We start from the raw sequence: 22,150 nt of genomic DNA on the forward strand, positions 1-22,150 counted from the left end.
ATCCTGCTTGAGAAAAATATGGAGAGTGCTGATTTTCTTTGGTTTCTGTTGTGTCACTAGGCAACTGAAAGTGGTGATAATAAGCTAAAGCTGTATTCGTACTGGAGGAGCTCATGCGCCTTTCGAGTCCGAATTGCTCTCAACCTGAAAGGTACTCAGTACAGACAAGCACAAGACTGTTCCTGTCCCTACTTTAGTTGAATTCATCAAGTAAATGTCTTGTGTGGATAAAATCCCACTTGCTCGGATCCTTTATCAGTTTAGTGTGTTTTGATTTCAGGGATAAAATATGAGTACAAAGCAGTCGATTTGCTGAAGGGAGAACACTCTCACCCTGGTTTTTTTCTCCTTCTGTTTCATTGCTCCAATTTGGTCCTTGATAATGATAAAAATTGCAACAAACCCAAAAAAGGGTGATATTAGTATAACCATTTGTGAGTTCAGGGAGTTGACAGATTAGTGGGTAGGTGGGTTTAGTGTAGTTTAATTTAATTTGCTTTGTTGTCTTACTGTTTTGCTTTGGCGTTTCAGATTTCCTGAAGCTCAATCCTGTCGGTTTTGTTCCCGTCCTCGTGGATGGGGACTTTGTAATTTCTGACTCTTTAGCCATCATTATGGTGATTATCTGCTTTTCCTTTGGAGCTCGGAAGTGCAAATTCTTTCTATAACCTCTTCCATTCCTCCTAAATCTTTTTTTTTTTTTTTAATGGATTTGATACACATGCAGTATCTGGACGATAAGTTTACTCAGCGTCCATTGCTTCCTCCTGATTTACAAAAAGAACGATCAATTTTCAGGTATAAATTCCATTATTTTGGGAAAAGTTCACAAGTACCCCCCGTACTACAACTCATCTTTAAAAATCTACCATGTAATATGAAATCCAGATGATAGATTCCTGTATATTATAGCGAAATGGGGAGCATACTCTTCCCTCCCCCCCCCCTCCAAAAAAAACACACACACAACACACAAAAAGATCATCTAATGGAAATTTGAGATTAAAGGGCGTTTAGCTTTGAGATTCCAAACAAAATATTCAGGGCTCAACTGTGAAATTTTGAACGAAATTGTGACCACACAGTTAGGGGAAGAAGGCATCTACGTCCCCAATGACAAATGCAATTATTTGGATTTGAAAACAAAATAAACCATGGCTTATTTGTTGAAATTGTGGATTTGGATTAGAAAATTCGTCAATGGGAGTTTGCAGAAGAATAAGGAGGGGTCAGCTCTCAAGCTAGCTATAATACAGGGGTCTATTATCCAGGTTTCCAAGCACATGGTGGTTGTTTGCAAACGGATTAAAGCCTAGCGTGTGTTTGCAAATTGATCTGTAAATTACATCTTCACCGGATGATTGTGTTTTTCTCCAATGTTTAAGTTGTATCACTTTCTCCTTTTCCGTAATTCTGTTGTTTCAGTCTTTTGATTCCCCTCTCCATCAAAAAGAATAAGACGGTTTTTTTTTTTGGGGGGGGGTGGTGGAGTTGAGTCTAAAGCTACGATATAGGCCCTGATACATGTTCTCTTCTAACGCTGTGATCCATAGGTTACGCATATTGTTTCCTCCAGTATACAGCCCTTGCAAAACATGAGTGTATTGGTATGGTTAAGCGATTTTCTTTTCTTATGAGTTTGTAATTCAATTTGCAACCTTTCCTGGATGCTATAATCCATTTTATATGCATGCAATTATCCTGCCTTCTCTTATTAACAGAACTATATCGGGGAAAAGGTTAGCCCTGATGAAAAGCTTCCTTGGGCCCAACGTGTTATACGAACAGGCTTCACTGGTGAGTTTTTCCTTAGTTAAGAAAAGAATTTTTGTTATATTAAGCATTTAGGTCTTATCTGCCTACTAATAGGTCGTGTTAATTGCTGAAAATGTCATGGTTCAAGGAAATTTATCGTAACATTGGCCATTTGTATTTTCCCCTTGTAACGGCAATATAGGTATTTGGCTTGTCCAGGAACGTAATTCCTGGCTTAAGATGGTTTGAGGCTTAATTAGTTTCATTTAAATGTGTCTCAGCTATAGAAAAACTATTGAAAGGCCACACAGGAAGTTATGCTACTGGAGATGAAATTTTCCTGGTGTGCATCTCTGCTCTATTTATTTTCATGTCTTGATATTAATATCTTAATCTATGCAATTTGCATAGATTTGATTGGTGATAAAGCATAACGGCATCGTATAATCGATGTAGCTTATCTCAACTAGTGGAATAAGACTTTGTTATTATTGTTATACGCAATTTGCACTTACTCTAAACTAGAATTCTTTTCCCATTTAATTGAGAATAAATAAAGTTAAGTTGATTGTCATTGTTTCTTCAGCAAAATCATTAACACGGACGGCCTAAATTAAATCCTTCTTATAGTTCCAAAGTCCAAACAGAGGCCTTTTTTCTGGAAGCTCCTGCCCATAATATAGTAAGAAAGTCATAACTCCCTTGCCTAGTTCCAGTAGGTGCAGAACTTAGGTAAAGATAGCACTTGTCATCCTTTTCGCAACATGATATAATATGTTCTGTGTAATTCTGTCTTCTGGTCTGGTCTATTTTATTCCCAAATCACTGATTGCAAATGATAACAGGATTAGCTAGAGCCATGTGGGGTAGCTTTAGATCTGTTGAGTTTAATTTTTGACTTTTTTGTTGCATGACTATCTACAAACTGACTATCATTTGCAGGCTGATTTGTTTTTAGCACCTCAATTATATAATGCGACGAGGTACAATGTTGACATGGTAATGTTCTGTCCATTGTTGCATTTATTCCCTCTTTTTGGCCAAGATTGGTATGGTGGTATTGAAGTATCTGAGATGTATTACTCTGTAATAATTCTGCCTCTTTGATTTAGTGGTCCAGGGCGCGATCTTCCTCATCGCCATTCTTAAAATTTAACCTAAAGGATGTTTTATTCATGGCTTTAGATTATGGTGGAGTGGTTTTTGGATGAGTGAGATAAGTCCTTTTCTAGTGTCACTTCATATCTCATTGTTGGGTTCTCGCTTAATTCTGGTGACTTGCAAGCCTTTTGCCACTTGCTGATCATTTATAAGTTTGTAATATAACCAATGGTCTAAATGTTGAATTAGTCATAGGCCATTCAATCAAGAATAAAAGGGGGTGAAGAAGGGGTTATGAGTGATAACCAATTTGTGATAACCAATTCATTTTTCCCACATTTTCTTTTTTCATCTGTTTATTTGATCTTTTTATAGTAATTAACCTTTACATACTTTAGTTTTCCTTTATGAGTAGCCCTGGAACTGGAACCAAAGAACAAAAAATGTGACTTGATCTCTTCTGTTCTTTCCATAAATTTCGATCATATAATCAGCTAAGACATCATCATGCATGCAGACAGAGTTCCCTGTTCTAGCAAGATTGAGGGAATCTTATGATGAGGTCCCGGCAATCCGAGAGGCTTCACCGGAGAACCAGCCGGATGCTCCCTCCCGAGGAACCTAGTTGAACCTATAATGTGGAAGCATTGAGTGGTGATCCCTGAATTAGTTGAGGTACAATTGAATGACCCATGTATATTACACTTCCTATTACTGTGTGTTTCTTGAAGCCGAGAGTCTATTTACATTGACTTGAAAAAAGAAGAGAAATTTCAACGTTTATCCTTAATTGATCACAGATATGGAGTTCTTGGAATTGCTGGAGGATCGTACGGTTTAACTTCTGCTTAAATCTTCTACAGCCACGTAGTATGCCCTTGTGGCAATAAGGTTGTAATGTGATTATGTACAATTTTGTTTTGTTTGTTTTGAGCTAGTTCTTTTACATTTACTCCTTGGCCCTTGTATGAAAACACCTTGTTAGTAGATAGTGGGTGTGATTGGATTTGTAGTGACAAAACTGATTTTCATTCTATCAGTGTGATATGATTTATGTTTGGATTGACATTTATAAAAGTCAGTTGAAAAAATTAAAACTTGTTTAGATAATTGATAAAAAAATATTTTTAGATGTAAAATGATTGGAAAAAAACATAAAATTTTGTTAAATATTGTATATAATGTGATAATTTTAAGAGAAATATCAAAATTAAGATTATAAAATAGTTAATATATTACTGAGAAAATCAAAAATATTAAATATAGACGTTAATTTATTTGTCTTCAATATTTATCTATTTTATCTCGAAATAGTGATTACACATACTACATGATTAACAAAAATATTTTAGATAAAAAATATTAATTTATTACGAATAACTAATTTAGTTAATTATAAATAATTAATTTAACTGATTAACAAAGATATCTTCTTCTAAATAATGTGAGTAGGCTTATTTTTCTCTGGCCACGGATGAATAGGCTTTCATTCCTATAAGTACCAAAATTCAACTTCTCATGTAACGTGCTGCTCAAAAAGTCACGTTTTATGATTTCCCAAGCAAATTTCGAGTCTCTGTTGGGGATCTAAACACACGCATAGATTTTACTTCCCCCGCCATGTATGGAGGCGTTAAAAATATTAGTAATTGACTAGTATAAACAAAAGATTTTGCAAAAATTGGTTCAATATTGATAACAATCACACACATTCTATTATTATCATACTCACGAGTTGATTCTCTATATTTAATGTTTTTATGTTTTCAGATAACAAAATCATATCGATTTATTTTTAAACCCGTGATAATTATAAACTCGATTAAACTTACGAATTTATTTACCGAGTTTACTGTTTTTACGTTTTTAGCTTACAAAATCATATTAACTCATTCTTAAACTCATGTAAAATTTTTTGATTTGATTATATTGATAATTTCATATATGAATTTTATAAAAAATTTCTTTGTGAATGTGATAAATTATGAACATTAATGAATATAATTTTAATAATTTAAATTCAAAATATATTTACACAAAATTGTTCTCATTTTTTTATATATATTAATTATTTGATTATATACTTTTAATATCAATTATTAATGAAAGTAAACTCTTACGAGTTTATAATCCAAGTTTATATCATTACCACAAGTTTGTTTAAATTGTGAGTTTAACAACTTTACACACACTATTCAGTATATATATGTATATGAATAGAAATAAAATAGTTAAAAAGAGCTTTTTTTATAAATAAAATGACAAATTCTCATTAATAATCAAGTCGAAAGTCACAAAGCAGAGGGAAGAGAAGGACAAGAAAAAAGAAAATTAGAAATTAAAATAGCATATTCCTAAACCTATTGAGAAAGTGTTTGGATGAAAATAAAATTATGATTTTAAAAATAATTTTATGATATACAAAATAAATATACTTTAATTTGTGAAAAAATGCTTAAAATCATTTTTGGAGTGTTCTAAACACTCTCATATTCATTTTGGAAAAACAAATGCTCGCTTATGTTGCTTAAATAAATTATGAAAATACTTATGTATCATTTAAAAGTAATTAAATATTGAATAAGAGTTCATTTAGTAAATTATAATAATAGATAAATAGAACTCACTTATCTAAGTCCTACAAATAAAATACTTTTTGGACGATGATTCAATATCAACCGGGATAATAATTGATTGAAATGATTTTAGGTTGTTCTGGATTGATGTGCGGATCCACTTTCAATGCTCGTCACTTTAATAAGCATTCTAAACTCATCAAATATGAACTGTTCATATCTTATTTAGATGGTTTGGATTTGATTTTTAATTTTTTAAATAATTATTTTAATATAATAGAATCTAAAACAAACATAATCTTTTAATTATCATTTTTTAAAAAATAATTTTTTATTTTAAAAATTATTAATTAAAGATTTTAAATGTGAACCATTCAAATCAGATATAAATAGTTTAGATCTGATGAGTTTTGGAATGTGATGAGCATTGAAATTGGGTCATTGATGTGTTCGCATAAGGATTATACATGAAATTGATGTTAAAAAAATGTAACATTTATGAAGTGGAATAAATGTGAATTGACCGTTGGCCCCCTAAAAAAAAAGAGTTGACTTGCTTCACACAACGTTTAAAAAAAATCTTAGCTTTACTAAAACTATTTTATTCGGCCAAACTTAGCTTTCTTAGAACTACTTAAGAATTAGACACCAGATTAAGCTATTTTTAAGTGTACCTGAAATATTTTTCAGATATATTTAGTACTTTAAAATATTTGTGATATATTTAAATTTCTAAAATATTTTACAGTTACGTCTAGCATTCTAAAGTTTTTTTTTTCTTGGTATTGGATACGCAAAAAAACTTTTAGACTGCTAGATGTATAAAAAAAAAATTTAGAGTGACAGGTGCAGAAAAAATGCTTCATAGTTATGGACAAACTAAAAAAAAATACTTCAAAATGCTCAATACACTATAATATTTTATAAAATATTGAATGTATTAGAAAAAATACTCTAAAATACTGGATGTATCTTAGCTCTCACATTAATTTTGGAGAATAGATGTTGAGAAAATTAATCACTTTGGAAAAGCTGTATCGGTGAGTTTCAGTCCAAATCAAGATTTTGGCATAAAATCTAGTTAGGGTTTGGGCCAAAGTACTGTTGGGCGGCTCTACCGACCCCTGCGAGTCAAATCGAAGCAGACTTTGAGATTGTCCATCTCTGAAAATGCGCGCAAAATAATCATCAACATGAAATTGTGAGCATTTGCATAGGGATCTAAGACGTACAGGATTTATCAATGGGGAGAACTTAAAAGGCACAAAGGCTAAAGGAAGAAGGGTTCACCGGGCTTGTGATTGAAGTACAAGAAACCAAGATTAATTCCCAAATGCTAACATCTAGGACCAACCTTTGGATCATGGCATATGGCTACTTATAGGGTTTATTTGCTTCTTGTTTGGATTAATGTTCATAAAAAGTGACTTTTATTTATAGGATTTTTGCAAATTGAATTAGAATAAAAGTCAATTGGTATAATGCGATTATATTTGAATAAGTTTTTTAACAAAAGGCAGTTCAACAAAAAATTTGTTTGGATAATATATTAATAAGTCAGTTTCATCATGTTCAAATATGATAAAAATTTAAAAGCCAAAAGGCAGAAGCTAGAAGTGAAAAAAAAATGGAATTAGTGGTGGTAGGAATGATTTTTTTTTTTTCCAATAGCTTCTACAAACTTAAGTTAGGATAAAAGTCAGATATTATAATATGATTAGGGAGTGTTTGGGCACCATAACATCTTTTTGTTGTTGTTCATATTTGAGTTTTTCATATCTATAATTATTTTGAGATACTTCCCTCCAACACTATCCCGATCAAGCCTTAGTTGATTTTTGGGAAAACAAAAAAAAAATCTTACCATTTGAACATGCAAAACCAGCTGGTTTAATTTATCAGAAGCAGAGTTTTGAGAGCCTTCTTCTTCTCTAAACTCTTTGATTTGATCGATTGAGCATCATCATCATCATCATAGGAATCACAACTAAAATTGACAACTCAAGACAGTCCATACAGGCGGCTCCGAATTGTTTTTCTTCACTACTCACTTTGGTTTATGTTTGTCTTTTATCATAAAATTGATTGATGTTCAGTGTAATTTCCCAAGAAAAAGAGAGCTTAGTTTGCGTGTCTTAGCTGGGATTGATTTTTGGACTGTATGCTGACTGTTTTTTCATTTTAAATGGAATTTTTTTGTTGCTTCATTTTAAAACTAAATCTGACACTACATGAATTTAGACTCAAGTCTTATGTCCCTCGCGTAATATTTTAAAAGTTGTACAAGTTACTAAATCGTTTAAGATATTGGTTTAATGCTATCTAATTCAATCATATTAAATAAAGAGAACGACATTGTCAATATATATTAAGCTTGTTAGAACCAGACGAGAATAATCTTTGATTGGAGAAATCAACAAACCAGTGCTAGTTTCTATTTGAATTAACGTTGATAGATATATGTTGTTTGGATTAACGTTGAAAAAGATAACTTTTGCAAACTTATAAAAATTGATTAATGTAATACTCCTTCGGTCCTTAATATAGGACTCTTCTTGAGTTGGTTTTGGTTCTAAATATAAGACTCATTTTCATATTTATCAATTTTATCTAAACCTCTATGAATACTTTTTTCAACCATAATCAAGTAGAAGAAGGAGATTGGGTATTAAAAAGATGATTATGGTATTTTAAAAAAAATGTGTCACTTTTCTTATAATTAACTAACTTACCTAACTCATTAATCTAATCAAATTAGTTAAATGGGTCTTATGTTAAGGATCGAAGGAGTATGATTTATATGTATATGTTTTTATGAAAAAGTCAGTAAAATTTGTTCAAATAATATGAGAAGTGATTTCAGAAAATTTAAATTTAAAGAAAAAGTCAAGCCTAAGGCTGAAAAAAAATCTTTCAACTTTAAAATAATGTTGGGTAAAAACCAATTCTAGAGCCATACCACATGTCTTTTTAGACCTAAAAATCAGCTATTTTAGGAGAAAAAATGGTCATTTTGGCATGATGGTGCCAAACCCATAGTAACGTGTGAAACTCAATTATTTTTTTCCCTATGCATGGTTATCCTCATATTGAAACAAATCCTCTTCAAAACATGGGCAGTAAATGTGATACATTTCCTAGCATCTTTGAGCTCAATTTTTTTCTTGCAACAAAAGAGGGCTAAGTGTCCAAATTAAGAGAATCCAGTTCCATTGGAGTAGTGATCCACAAGAGTCTCCAAATTCTCTACACAAATGTCCATCAGCGAAAAACGAGATATACCTATTTTTGCAAGTAAAAGGAGGGTGCAATACGACTACTTTTTAAAAAGTCACCCATGTTAATTATGTGTTAATCTTAATCCTCGTATCGGCTTGGACGTCAATTTAAGGAAACAAGAAGTCAATAAAGTGCCAGATGGGTCCCATGCAGGAAACTATCGGAATGGCTGCCGAATCTCTCTGGATTCTCAATCCTTGAACTCGCTGGTCCAATCATTGCAAGCAGAGTCAGAGCCCCACTTCTTTGCGTTGATTATCGCCTCCCCTGTTTATCAGTCCTGTGTTATGACTCATGAGTATGACTCTCACTTCTCTACGTTTCTTAAATTCTTATGCTCTGTTTCGTCTTTGTCAAATTTGGAAAAGAGAAAAAAAAAGGGAAGGAAAGAAAATTCAAGATGAACAATGTATCAGTATTGGTGGCTTTACTTCGTTCTCAGTTTATTACCATCGAGAAAGAAAAGGACTCGCAATCTTGATCTCGCCGCAAATATATGTATATATATAGGTGGTGACAGATTTCTTCCCATTGCAGTTAGCCAACTATAGCCTCAGCCTAATCGGATTTCCTCGTGTCTTGGCTCTTAGCTCACACTGATCAACTATGGTATCCTCTGTTTCTCCATACCAACAATGCCTCGCCTGAGACAAATGCGGGACTGCTGATTTTCTTTGATTTCTGTTGTGTCATCAGGCAACTCAAAGTGGTGATAATAAGCTAAAGTTGTATTCGTTTTGGAGAAGCTCATGCGCCTTTTGAGTCCGAATAGCTCTCAACCTGAAAGGTACTTTGTACAGACAAACATACAAGACTGTACTGTTCCTATCTCTGCTTTGGTTTAATTCGTCAAGTAATTGTCTTCTGTGGATGAATCCCACTGGCTGGAATCCTTTATCAGTTTAGTGTGTTTTGATTTCAGGGATAAAATATGAGTACAAAGCAGTCAATTTGCTGAAGGGAGAACAGTCTGACCCTGGTTTGTTTCCTCCTCCTGTTTCATCGCTCCAATTTGGCACTTGATAATCATAAAAATTGCAGCAAAAAAACGGGTGACATTAGTGTATAATCATTTGAGTTGAGGGAGCTGACAGATTAATGGGTGTGTGGGTTTATTGTAGTTTAATTTGCTCTATTGTCTTACTGTTTTGCTTTGACATTTCAGATTTCCTGAAGCTCAATCCTGTTGGTTTTGTTCCCGTCCTCGTGGATGGGGACTTTGTAATTTCTGACTCTTTAGCCATCATTATGGTGATTATCTGCTTACCTTTGCAGCTTGGAAATGCCAATTCTTTCTATAACCTCTTCCCTTGCTGCTAAATCGTGTCTCTTTTTTGATGGATTTAATACACATGCAGTATCTGGAGGATAAGTTTACTCAGCGTCCATTGCTTCCTCCAGATATACAGAAAAGAACAATCAATTTCCAGGCACGTCAACTAATCTTTAAACATTTACCATGTAATCTTAAATCCATATAATAGATTCCCTTATACCATAGCAAAATGGGAGCATAATCACAAAATACCTCCTATGATGACTAAAGGGCGTTTAGCTTTGACATTCCAAACAAAATATTCAAGGTTCAACTGTCAAATTTTGAACGAAATTGGGACCAGACAGTCAGGGGAGGAAGGCATCTAGGTTCCAAATAACAAATGCTATTATTAGGGTTTGAAAACAAAGTAAACCAGGGCTTATTTGTTTAAATTGTGGATTTGGATTAGAAAATTCGTCGATGGGAGTTTGTAGAAGACTGAGAAGGGGTCAGCTCTCAAGCTAGCGATAATACAGGGGTCTATTATCCAGGTTTCCAAGTAAATGGTGGTTGCTTGCAAATGGATCATAGTATAGTGTGTGTTTGCAAACGGATCTGTAAATTGTATCTTAACTGAATGGTAACTTAACTGTACAAACGGTTTTTTTTTTCCTCCCAATGTTTAATTGTTGCATCACTTTCTCCTTTTCTGTAATTTAGTTGTGTTTCAGTCTTCTTTTGATTCCCCGCTCCATCAGAAAGAATTAAAAAAAGAGGTTGCGGGGGAGAGACGAGAGTTTGAGTTTAAACTTTAAAGCCATGATTTAGGCCCTAATCCATGTTTTCTTCTAATGCTGTGATCTGCAGGTTGTGCATATTGTTTCCTCCATTATACAGCCCATGCAAAACATCAGTACATTGGTATGGTTAAGCGATTTTCTTTTCTTATGAGTTCATGATTCAATTTGCAACCTTTTCCCGATGCTAGAATCATGTTGCATGTTTACAATTATCCTGCCTTTTCTTATTACCAGAACTATATTGGCGAAAAAGTTAACCCTGATGAAAAGCTTCCTTGGGTCCAAAGCGCTATACGAAAAGGTTTAACTGATAAGTTTCAGAATGGAATTTCTGTTATATTAAGCATTTAACTCTTTCCTGCCTGCTAATAGGTCATGTTAATTGTTGAAAATGTCGGTTCAAGGAATTTATTTTAACAGTGGACTTGCATTTACCCCTTTTAACAGAAATATAGTTATTTGGTTTGTCCAGGAACATAATTCCTGGGTTAAGATGGTTTTAGGCTTACCTAATTTCATTTAAATGCGTTTCAGCTATTGAAAAACTATTGACAGGCCAGACAGGAAGATATGCAACTGGAGATGAAATTTTCCTGGTATGCATCTCTGCCCTATTTATTTTCACATCTTGACATTAATATGATAATCTATGCAATTTGGACTTACTCTAAAAAATATAATTTAATTGAGCATGGTTAAAGTTAAGTTGATTGTCATTATTTCTTCAGCACAGTGAATCAACATGGACAGCCTAAATTAAACCCTTGATATAGTTCCAAACGGAATTTTTTCTTCTCTGGAAATTTGTCCATAATATAATAAGAACCTCATAACTCTCTTGCCTAGTTCCAATATGCAAAAATTGGGTAAAGATAGCACCTTTCATCCTTCTCGCAACAAAATATAATATGCTGTGTAATTCTGTCTTCTGGTCTGGTCTATTTCATTCCCAAATCAGTGATTGCAAATGATAACAAGATTAGCTAGAGCCATGTGGAGTAGGTTTATATCTGTTGAGTTTGACTTTTGACTTTATGTTGCTTGACTAATCTACAAATTGACTATCATTTACAGGCAGATTTGTTTTTAGCACCTCAATTAGTTGCCGCGAGAAGGTTCAATGTTGATATGGTAATGTTCTGTATCTTTATACCGTCGTTTTGGCCAAGAGTAGTATGGTGGTATCGAAGTATCTGAATCGTATTACTCTGCAATAATTCTGCCTCCTTGATTTAGTGGTCCAGGGTGTGATCTTCCTTGTCACCATTCTTAAAATTTAACGTAAAGGGTGTTTTAATCCATAGCTTTACATTCTGGTGGAGTGGTTTTTGGATGAGTGAGACCAGTCCTTATCCAGTGTCCCCTCAGATCTCATTGTTAGTTTCTCGCTTAACTCTGGTGACTTACAAGCTTTTTGCCACTTGCTGATCATTCATAAGTGTTTAATGTAACCAATGTTCTAAATATTTAAGGGATAAGGTACTAAAATACTCTGAAAGTATCCACGAAGGAACATCCAGCATCTAGAATTTTTTTTTTTTTTTTGCTCTTATATGCCCTGAAAGTTTGTTTTGTAGTATTTTTGCTCTCAACCATTATCCATAATTAAGTTTGACCATTAAAGTCACAGGTCAAACCATATAATTTAATAGTCAAACTTAACAGTAGATAGCGGCCTGAGTATTTTTGCTACGAAAATAAATTTTCAGGACATATAAGAGTAAAAAAAATTTTCAGGTGTTGGATGCTCCTTCATGTATGCTTTTGGAATATTTAAGCACCTTATCCCTATATTTAATTAGTCATAGGCCATTTGATCAAGAATACAAGGAGGTGATGAAGGGTTATGAGTACGGTCCAGATTAAAGCCTTTTCTTTGTTATTAGCTTGCGATTTGTAATAGCCAATTCATTTTTTTCCCACATTTTCTTTTTCACCTGTTTAATTGATCTTTTTATAGTAGTTAACCCTTATAAGCTTTAGTTTTCCTTTATGAGTAACCCTATGGAAAAACGGTGAACTGTTACTCTTCTGTTGTTTCCATAATCTTCAATTATACATTGAACCGCATGGATTAAATTCATCAGCTAAGACATTATCATGCATGCAGACAGAGTTTCCCCTTCTAGCAAGATTGAGGGAATCTTACGATGAGGTCCCGGCAATCCAAGATGCTTCACCGGAGAACCAGCCGGATTCTCCCTCCCGAGGAACCTAGTTGAACCTATGATGTGGAAGCCTTAAGTGGTGATCCCTGAATCGCTTGAGGTAATAATGAATGACCCATGCATATTATACTTCCTATTATTGTGCGTTTCTTGAAGCCAAGTGTCTATTTACATTGACTATGCTTGCATTCATTATTTTGTGCATATTATAACATTTTTTTCGATGTTTATTGTTTTATTGATCACAGAAATAGAGTTCTTGAAATTGCTGGAGGATCGTTGGGTTTAGCTTCTGGTTAAATCTTCTACAACCACGTAATATACCCTTGTGGCAATAAGGTTGTAATTTGATTATGTACAATTTTGTTTTGTTTGTTTTCAATAAGTTCTTTTACATGTACTCCTTGTACCTAACATCTTGTTGGCAGATATTTTAAAATTAGATTTATGCTTCACAAAAATTAATAGCAAGTAAATATTGAGGAGTATAAATATGGGATTTTGCATAAATTGGTTCATCATTGATAACTCAAAACAGTCAAAACAGGTGCCTTTCGAATTGTTTTCTTCACCTGGCCACTTTGGCTTGTGTTTTTCTTTTATTTTAAAAAAGGAGCTTTAGTTCGCGTGTCTTAGCTGGGTTTGATTTTTGGGAGTTTATAATGACTATTTTGATACGAAAGTTGAAACCAACATGAATTTAAACTTAATACTCTTTTCAAGAATTGAAAATGTCCCTTGCGTAATATTTTAAAAGTTGGATGGGTTATTAAGGGTCCGTTTGATCAGCGATTAAAAAAGTAACTTATTGAAAAAGTAGTTTTTAAAAAAGTGAAGTTGGGTAAAAACTAAATTGGATAAGCTGAATTGTGTTTTGATTGGAGTTCAGAAAAGCTAGTTTGCAAAAGTGAGATTGGTAAAAGATTGTTTGGATTATAATTGAGTAAAAATAAGTTTGGTTGTAAATGATCAAAATGGGTATGAGTTTTAATAAATAATGAAATATGATTAAAAAAATGATTTCACATAATACAATGAAATTAAAATAATTTAATATGAAGAAATTAAATTTAATGAGTGAATTAGATTTTAAAACTTTAGAGAAATCATAAAAAATATTTTAAATATAAAGTAAAACATGAAAAAATAAAAGTATAGTTCTAGGAGCATATTTAAAAATAAAAGTATATTTCTAATTTATTTATTACTTTCAACTAACTATAACTAATTTTTTGTTATCTACAAATTAGTTATTTGAGGCTTATAATAAGAAACAAAAGAGATAATAAATTTCTTAACTTTTTCTCTCTCAATGTTTCAAAAGTTATAAGTTATAAGCTATTAATTTTAGCGTATACCTTACTGTAGCTTTTCATACAAAAACCAGATTAGCCAATCGCTCAACCAAACAACATCAAAATTTGCAATCAGGCTTTTCAGGCTTATAAGATGCTTATTGGCCTTGAAACGCTAAGCCAGACAGGCTCTAAATCGTTTAAGTTATTGGTTTAATGCTATCCAATTCAATCACAATTAAATAAAGAGAAGCACATGCCCAATATATATTAAGGTTGTTAGAACCAGACTAGATTGGCCAGTTGGACTGGAAAGATCAACAAATCAGTGCTAGGTTCAGTTTAGACATAAATTGGGGAAAAGAAAATGAACCAGTTTCAATGGTTTTGACTGCTTTGGATTTTTCTTTTCCCCAAACGAAAACTGAATGGGGCAAAAGGACACAAATACCGGAGGAAGAAGAAAATGTACGAGATCTGAAACAGTGTAGTAGAAGAAATCGCTTTGAAACAAGAAATACAAATACCAAATGAAATTAGAGGTCTCCTCTTGCATAGATAAGATGGATCAGAGAACTTGAAGATAAAGAAACTGCATGAACGGCTTCACTGAACCCTTTTTGTTTTTTGTGATAAGCTTCACTGAACTTTGAGAAGCTACAATAATGGCGACCACCGTCAAACCTCTCCTTTTATTGAAACACAGCAACTCCTTGCCCCCTCCAGCTTCACTCACGAATATAAAGAACAGGAAATAGAGGAAACCTGGGTTGTTTAAGGTTTCTGAGCAGAAAACATAATAAAAGACTGCTGAATTTTGCACGAGTAATTGGTAAGGCCGCATGATGTGCAAAGGTCTTCTATCTCTTCCCCTGTCAAATAGTTATAACGCTGCATAACTAATATCTGCATCCCACAACAACTTCATGTTAACTTCCATGGAATTTTTTTGCATCATAAACACAAATCACTCATCAATAGTTATAGAACCTCCCAAGTATGACAGGACCTAAACATGGGAGAAATGAAGACTTCCTAGTTAACTGTCAACTTCCATGTTTCTAGGTTGCTTCAATTTGGAAGGAGACGACACATTAAAGATAATTTACATTGTTTCCCATATTTCTGCCTCCTTGCTTCTAAACATTCTAACGATCAAATACCCATTCATAAGCTCATTCACTGACTAAAATGGTAAAATTGTGCACTAGTACAACAAAGCCTTCTAAGATTAAAGATAACTATGATCGGAGTTTACCTCTAGGAGAGGCTGTACAGTTGAAGGAGTCGATGAAGTATAGCGCTGAAAAGTGGTTCCAACTAAGACACCACCACTTCTTAGTATGCGGGTGATTTCAGCAATCTTTAAAAAGTTCAAATTTGCAGTGTCATGGTACGCGAATGGTAAGACACAGTACATAGAAAACGATTCAAATCACATCTATAAGGTGAAAGTAACCACAATTCACATTGGAAAAGGCAAAACTCAAAGCAACGATTTCTGTTTGAGACTTCAACCAGACAGAAAACAGAGTGCAGATTTGAGGTTAAGAGCAGCGGACAAGATATTAATTCCAATATCATATGGAATAGGACATAGCATGATATTAAAACTCAAATTAGGTGGACTGGTTAGCCTAGCAAACTGGTCCCAAGTTAGGCCGGTTAAGAGTTTTGAATGGGTCGATTAGATTGGATTTTATATTTTTTTCTCTTATTGCTGGGCCTAAAACAATGTTGTTTTGAGTTAGGAAAAAAATAGTAGTCTGTTATATTTGTGCTTCATTAACTCTGTTCTGTCAGATTATGTGTGGTTTATACATGAATATTCCATTTACTTGTGAATTAATGCCTTTTTATTTAAATATTACTCTTTTTAAGGTTATACTACCTCTGGTTTTTAATACTAAAAAAGTTAGCTAAGTTAGTTATTTATAATAAATAGATGTTGTCTTCTAAAATACTCTTGCTAATCATATGTATTAGTCAGAACTACTATTTGATAGAACATTTAACATGTGCAATTATCACACGTTACAACCACAGCAAAGGGGCATTGATAGCATACCTCCTCATGAGGACCAGGAAAACCAGTTTGATTGAAAATCTGACGCCAGCCTCTTTCATAAAAGAATGAAACAAGTGGATTCCTAATGGATTATTAAAACAGAAGGAGAACATAAGAACTTTCCCATATGATTAGCCATGTCAAAACTCTTATAGTCTTATTAGGTGACAGCTTTTCATTATATATGCTAAAACAAGAATTCATCTGGAAACAGAAATACAGATGGGGGTCAGAAAAATGGATCTGCAATGATACCCTTAAGCTGTGAAATTGAATTAGATCACTAATCTATTTATACCTGAAAATTTCAATATTTCTTGGTTGAACTTCAGTGTAACCGTCAACCCAGAAGTGACAGTCAAATCCAGATACATGGCTTTGCTAGAGTATGATTTAGTGCACATTTTACACTTAAAACCAGACCTGGAGATTGCTGATCTGAAGTTCCGCGGCCATCAAGTGAATAACTATCAGATTGGATTTTCAGATACATTCAGAATGACTACACACGTGTACATTAATTTCTTCCTGAACTTACACGTTAAGACATGAAGGACCATTTCTTATCAGAGGCTCCTAACATACTGGGCATGCAAAGAAGTCAGCTTCGTTAGCTTGATCCTGCCGCCTACTTATATCCTGAAGGCAACAAATTAAAGCTAAAACCTTGACATGAATTGAAGTAAGAAGAACATATATTCGACGAGCATGTATATATAGTTCTGACAAATAAACAACCATGTTGAAAACTAAAAAAATATACCGACTCCACACATGCATGGATAGATGAGGAGGAAGGGAAGCGAGGAGGGAGAAAATGAAGCCGAGGAGGAAACGGGGAATTCAAAGGAAGGGAGCGGCATCTTGGGAAATGGAGATTGCAGAAAGGATGAAGAAAGGAGAGGTAGTAGCCATGGCCATGAAAGCTCTTCGTGCTCTGCTTCGGGCTTCAACTGCGAGTGTCAGTCTCCTTCACTTATAGCAGTACAAAGAGTTATGTCTTCTTTAATCGGAGGGAATTAGAGCGCCAGTCTATCAGTCCCCACCAACCTTTCCATAAAAGGGTTCTTCTGAATCCTGCAGTAAAGGAGCTGTCTTGGATAGCCCCATGGCTATTAAATTCGGCCCCAAACTGCTCAAAATATCCAAGTTCCTCCACTCAACACCCACAACTGCCAAACAGGCAAATCCCAAGATATAAAGTAATCATATAACACAGGGTTTTCTGCCAGTTGAACACGTTCCTCTAGCATATTTGCGAATCTAAGTTCATGCAAGTATCTTCAACCTGGTTCCCTTGCTCAAAAGAGTTTTCTGTGGCCAAAACCTTTCGAAAAATGTACTTTTGCCTAAATATATGAATAATTTAGCTCTCCTAAATCGTAATGCTTGTAATTTAGCAATGCAAGACTTGTTTATGTTGAAGAAAACAGTTATATATATACTCATTTCATAAAAAATAATCACCCACGTGTAATCCATTAAGCATTTAAGCTAAAAGAAGATGCAGTATTAACACATGTGAAGACATGTCGTGACATTTTGTAATTGTATCTTCTTTGATATTTGGGAGAAGATGCTTAAATACTCTAAAAGCATTCATAAAAAAGCATCTAACACCTAGAATTTTTGTTTTGTTTTTATATATCCTAAAAGTTTATTTTCATAACAAAAATACTTTGACGTTGTTATGTTTAACTAGTAAATTATGTGGTTTGACTGATATTTTTGATTGTCAAACTTAACCGCGGATAATAGTTCAAAATAGAAGTGCTACGAAATAAAACTATCAGAGCAAATAAGAGCTAAAAAATTCCAAGTGCTAAGTGCTTATTCATGAATACTTTCGAAATATTTAAACATTTTATCCACATACTCTTTTTCTCCTCAAAAATTTACTATTTAGTATTTACATAATTCATTAGTGAGCACATTATGTGTGTACTCATTCTTTCATTGACCAGGCATAGCATATGGAAAGCAAAAAATTAACGGAATAAATCCATGGAGCGTTTAGTTAGTTTTTCTTTTTATCTTAAGTGTTTAATTAGCTTTCAAATAGCCAATTTTGAGAGAGGTCCTCTCTGATTCATAAATTTTTTTTAAAAAAATTTTACTTTTAGAGACATTCTCTTTCAATATTGATGTTGAAGTTTAATAAATTAGGTCTCACCATTTGATTTAGCGCGTTTGAGTTTAAATGAGTGATTATGAAATCTATTTATTTTGTGTGGCTAGTTTCTTTGAAATCCCAATAAATCATAATTTCAGATTCTAGTTACCCTTGTTAATAAGGATTATTAAATAAAAATTTATTTAATATGATAATTATTGTTAATAATTATTATTAAATGAAAAATTATATTTAAATAATAACAGTTATTATTATTTTCAATAATAATTATTAAATGAAGCTTGCATTAAAAATATATTTAAAGGTATACTTTAGCCTTATTATTAAATGAAAAATATATTTAAATAAAAATTACAATTACGAAAGTGTAAATAACTTTATAAAATTCATAGCCTTTTGATAATTATACTTCCATAAATTATTTTAATAAATAAAATCCAAATATAATCAAAGCTCTTCAAGTCATTTGTAAAAAAAAATAAATAAATAATTAACCAATATCACCATTAATCAGAGCCCGATAACTTAAAACATATGGCAATCAATAGATATTTCTAAGCTGAAAATGAATAGAAAATGAAGTCCTTTGATAAAGATCAAGACAACAAATTAAATAGTAAATTTTTCATTCTCCCTATCCTTCCAACCAGCATATATATTTATAGGAATTAGCGTCTTCCTTTTTTTCTAGTAAATATAAGCTCCCTGTATGGTAACCAAAGAAAACGCTATTTTTCATAGCTCCCAAAAGAACATTGGTTGAAGTTACCGGATTGTACCTACAAACTTGCCACTATTCATCACTTGTAGTAATGATGTGCTCGAGATCTATATCTTCTACAGGCATTGAGAAGATTTTTAATTTTTTATTCACGACTCATCGTTCCGTATTGTTTCATAATCCCCGTAGAAAAAATGTTAGCTCCTATTTAATAATCTTCAACAATGTACTCCTTTAATTGAACCATAGCAAGTGACTCTCTTGTTGTCATAATGTAAGTTATACAAGGATATATGCCGAAAGCCCCTTTAAAGGATAACCGTTCACAAAAATATGTGCCAAGAATTTCTGGAAGGGATATCTGTCGAAACACTTCATGTTTCAGATCAAATGCAAGTATAAATTCATATTCTTGCTTGAACTTGCCAATTCAATGAAGCACGTCATTGAAGTATATGGACTTGTTATGAACCTCATATGAAGGAGGATACTATGATTCGAGATGTTTTCATGGCCATGTAACATAGGAAAAAATCCAGACCGAGTCAATCTGATCACCAAGAGTACAATAAACAAAGTTTGCAATCTTAAAATCATTGTTACTATGATCAAAACCAATCCTTCACAACAAAATTTTTCATGCCAAGTCATCATAAGGGGAAGACATACATGTTTTTGAATAATTGGGTTCGAAAGAATGAATTTGAAAGGTCATTTTTTGACAAAACATACCAATCCATTCGTGGCACCAATAACTTGTGTGCCTTTAAAATCATGGATGGTAGGGCTCTTTATGGTGCAAAGCAGATCATATTAATTGTTATCACTATGCAGTGAATATGTTACATAATTTCCTCTGCTATTTCTTTCAGTTACAAACTTTAACAAGAAAGACTTGGTTTGTGAATCAAAAGTTTGGTTTGAGTTTCGAGATATAAAATTAGTACTAGCAATAAGCTCGTTCCAATCTTTGCAAACAAAAGTGTATCTAGTCTGAGCAAAATTTCTTCAACCACATCACGAGAAATAAAAGGAATGTTGCCATCTGAGGCTGTGAATAGCTTTACTTTCTTGGAAGGCCTCATGAGCTCGTTGACGTTGAGAGGTAGAAAAGGTTTGAGATTGAGGGGCATGAGGCCTGGGCTATATATTTACTATTAATGCATATATATTAATTAACGATTAATCAGAAAATTAGAGGGATTCACGTAGAGATAATAATATCTGTTAGAGAATCTTGAAAATTTTAATTATTTACAAAGATCAAATATTAAAAATATAAATTAAAAAATATTAACTTACGACCTCACTAAATCCCTATATTTCTTCTAATCACATATCATGCACGCCATCATATTTCATATCTTAATGGTATTGGTCTATTGGATTAAAAGTAAAAATTTATCAAAAAAGGTATATAATATATTTTGGATTAATAATAAAAGATTTTGATTTGATTTTACTAAATTTTGTTGCAAATATTGACTAAAAAACATTATAAATAATTTTAGTATAAATTAAGAAGACTAAAAAAGAAATTCTATTCAATAAATATGTGGATAGGAAAAATTGTAAGGATCCAATTATGGGCAATTTAGTACTTTAAATTTATATTTTGGTATTTAGTCTTTTAAAATTTCAATTAAAAGTCAAACTATTTTACAAATAAAGGAATGCAGAGGGGAAAAAATTTCAAAATCTTTCTTCTAAATCTCAAGAAATAAAAAATTGGACCGAGAACTAAATCGGTTGAGGCAGTGGGTCAAGGGTCATTGGTCGGACCGGAGGTTAGACTGGTCATATTAAAATAATATAATTTAATTCATAACATTAAAATAGAACAAAATTCATAAATAATAATCAGTTGAAAAAAAGATAAGAAGTTACAAAAGTAGTTTAAATGTTTTATTGTACCAAGTGAACATTAATAAACTACATTTCTTCATCGCTATGGAAAATCAAAATCATCATTAAAATCATTGGCAATGGCATGGACTGAGACATCAATAGTTGGACAAAAAAAAATAGGAGTAACAATATCATCGTGCAATGGTGGAGGATTAGCAATATTCATATCTTCATCACCTATGTAAGACAATAAGTAATATTAATGATTATGCAAATAATTATATATTCATCCAAGAATAGAGTCGTAATTATATATACAAACCTTCGTTATCCCTCTTAAGAGTTGTTGAATTTGCAACATCTTCATTGTTAAAGACGCTTTCAAGTGTAGCCACATCTTTATCATCAAACTCTGGAGTGGGATCTTCTTTAGCCACCCAAAAGTCCATCATGTCAATGTTTCTATAGTCAATTGGATCATAACTTTTCTTCTTCTTCAACGTATTCCTTTAATGACAAATAAAACTTCAATTAAATATAAATCAATTAAAATAAAAGACTAAAAGTATTCATTATTTTCAAGTTTACCTATGCTTCAATCGTAGATTATAGTTTGTGAAAACCAAATTTTCAACCTTTTATGTTCCAATCTGTTTTTTCTTTTCCTATGAATTCTTTCAAACAAGCTCTAATTCCTCTCACAACCAGAAGAAGCAGAAGTTTGACTAAGAATATGTATTGCAACACGCTGCAATTTTGGAACTGAACAGCTATAATATGTCCACCATTCATCTACATAATAAAAGACATTTAGTATACAATATTATATAGAATTAGTAAATAACCATGAATATACTATAAAGTATTAACAATTATTAGGGTCTAATTTTTGTGTAGCTTTTTGACATGATGGTCTACTAAAAGACTCCTTACCTTCATGATAAGTAGTTGCTTGTTTCATTACCAGAAAGCCATCAACATCTTCATCTAAGTAAGACTCCACCACATCAATCAACGCCATCATTAACTTTGACTTGCTAGGACAGTTTGGATCATATGTCATTGCAGGATTCAACAAATATGATGCTGCATGGGTCTTTAAATGCCTGTCCTATTGAGCTTGAATGATGCTTGTGTAGGGCTTATA

General features: G+C 32.8%; 1 long non-coding RNA gene and 2 pseudogenes across 1 annotated transcript; 2 read left to right on the forward strand and 1 right to left on the reverse strand.

Moving 5' to 3' along the window:
* Positions 1 to 60: 60 nt before the first annotated feature.
* On the forward strand, positions 61 to 3,933 carry LOC114748525 (glutathione S-transferase zeta class-like; annotated as a pseudogene).
* On the forward strand, positions 3,659 to 13,217 carry LOC114748526 (glutathione S-transferase zeta class-like; annotated as a pseudogene).
* Positions 13,218 to 16,306: 3,089 nt separating this feature from the next.
* LOC114748537 (uncharacterized) lies at positions 16,307 to 17,178 on the reverse strand. The gene is made up of 4 exons (XR_003740484.1): positions 17,064 to 17,178; positions 16,839 to 16,939; positions 16,599 to 16,738; positions 16,307 to 16,382 (listed from the first exon to the last, which is right to left on the reverse strand). It is a non-coding gene; the product is annotated as an uncharacterized LOC114748537 (long non-coding RNA).
* Between the last annotated feature and the right edge of the window lie 4,972 nt (positions 17,179 to 22,150).

The sequence above is a fragment of the Neltuma alba genome, unplaced genomic scaffold (assembly GCF_004799145.2).
Source record: "Neltuma alba isolate B1F8T4 unplaced genomic scaffold, ASM479914v2 tig00005725_pilon, whole genome shotgun sequence".
NCBI classification, from domain to species: Eukaryota; Viridiplantae; Streptophyta; class Magnoliopsida; order Fabales; family Fabaceae; genus Neltuma; species Neltuma alba.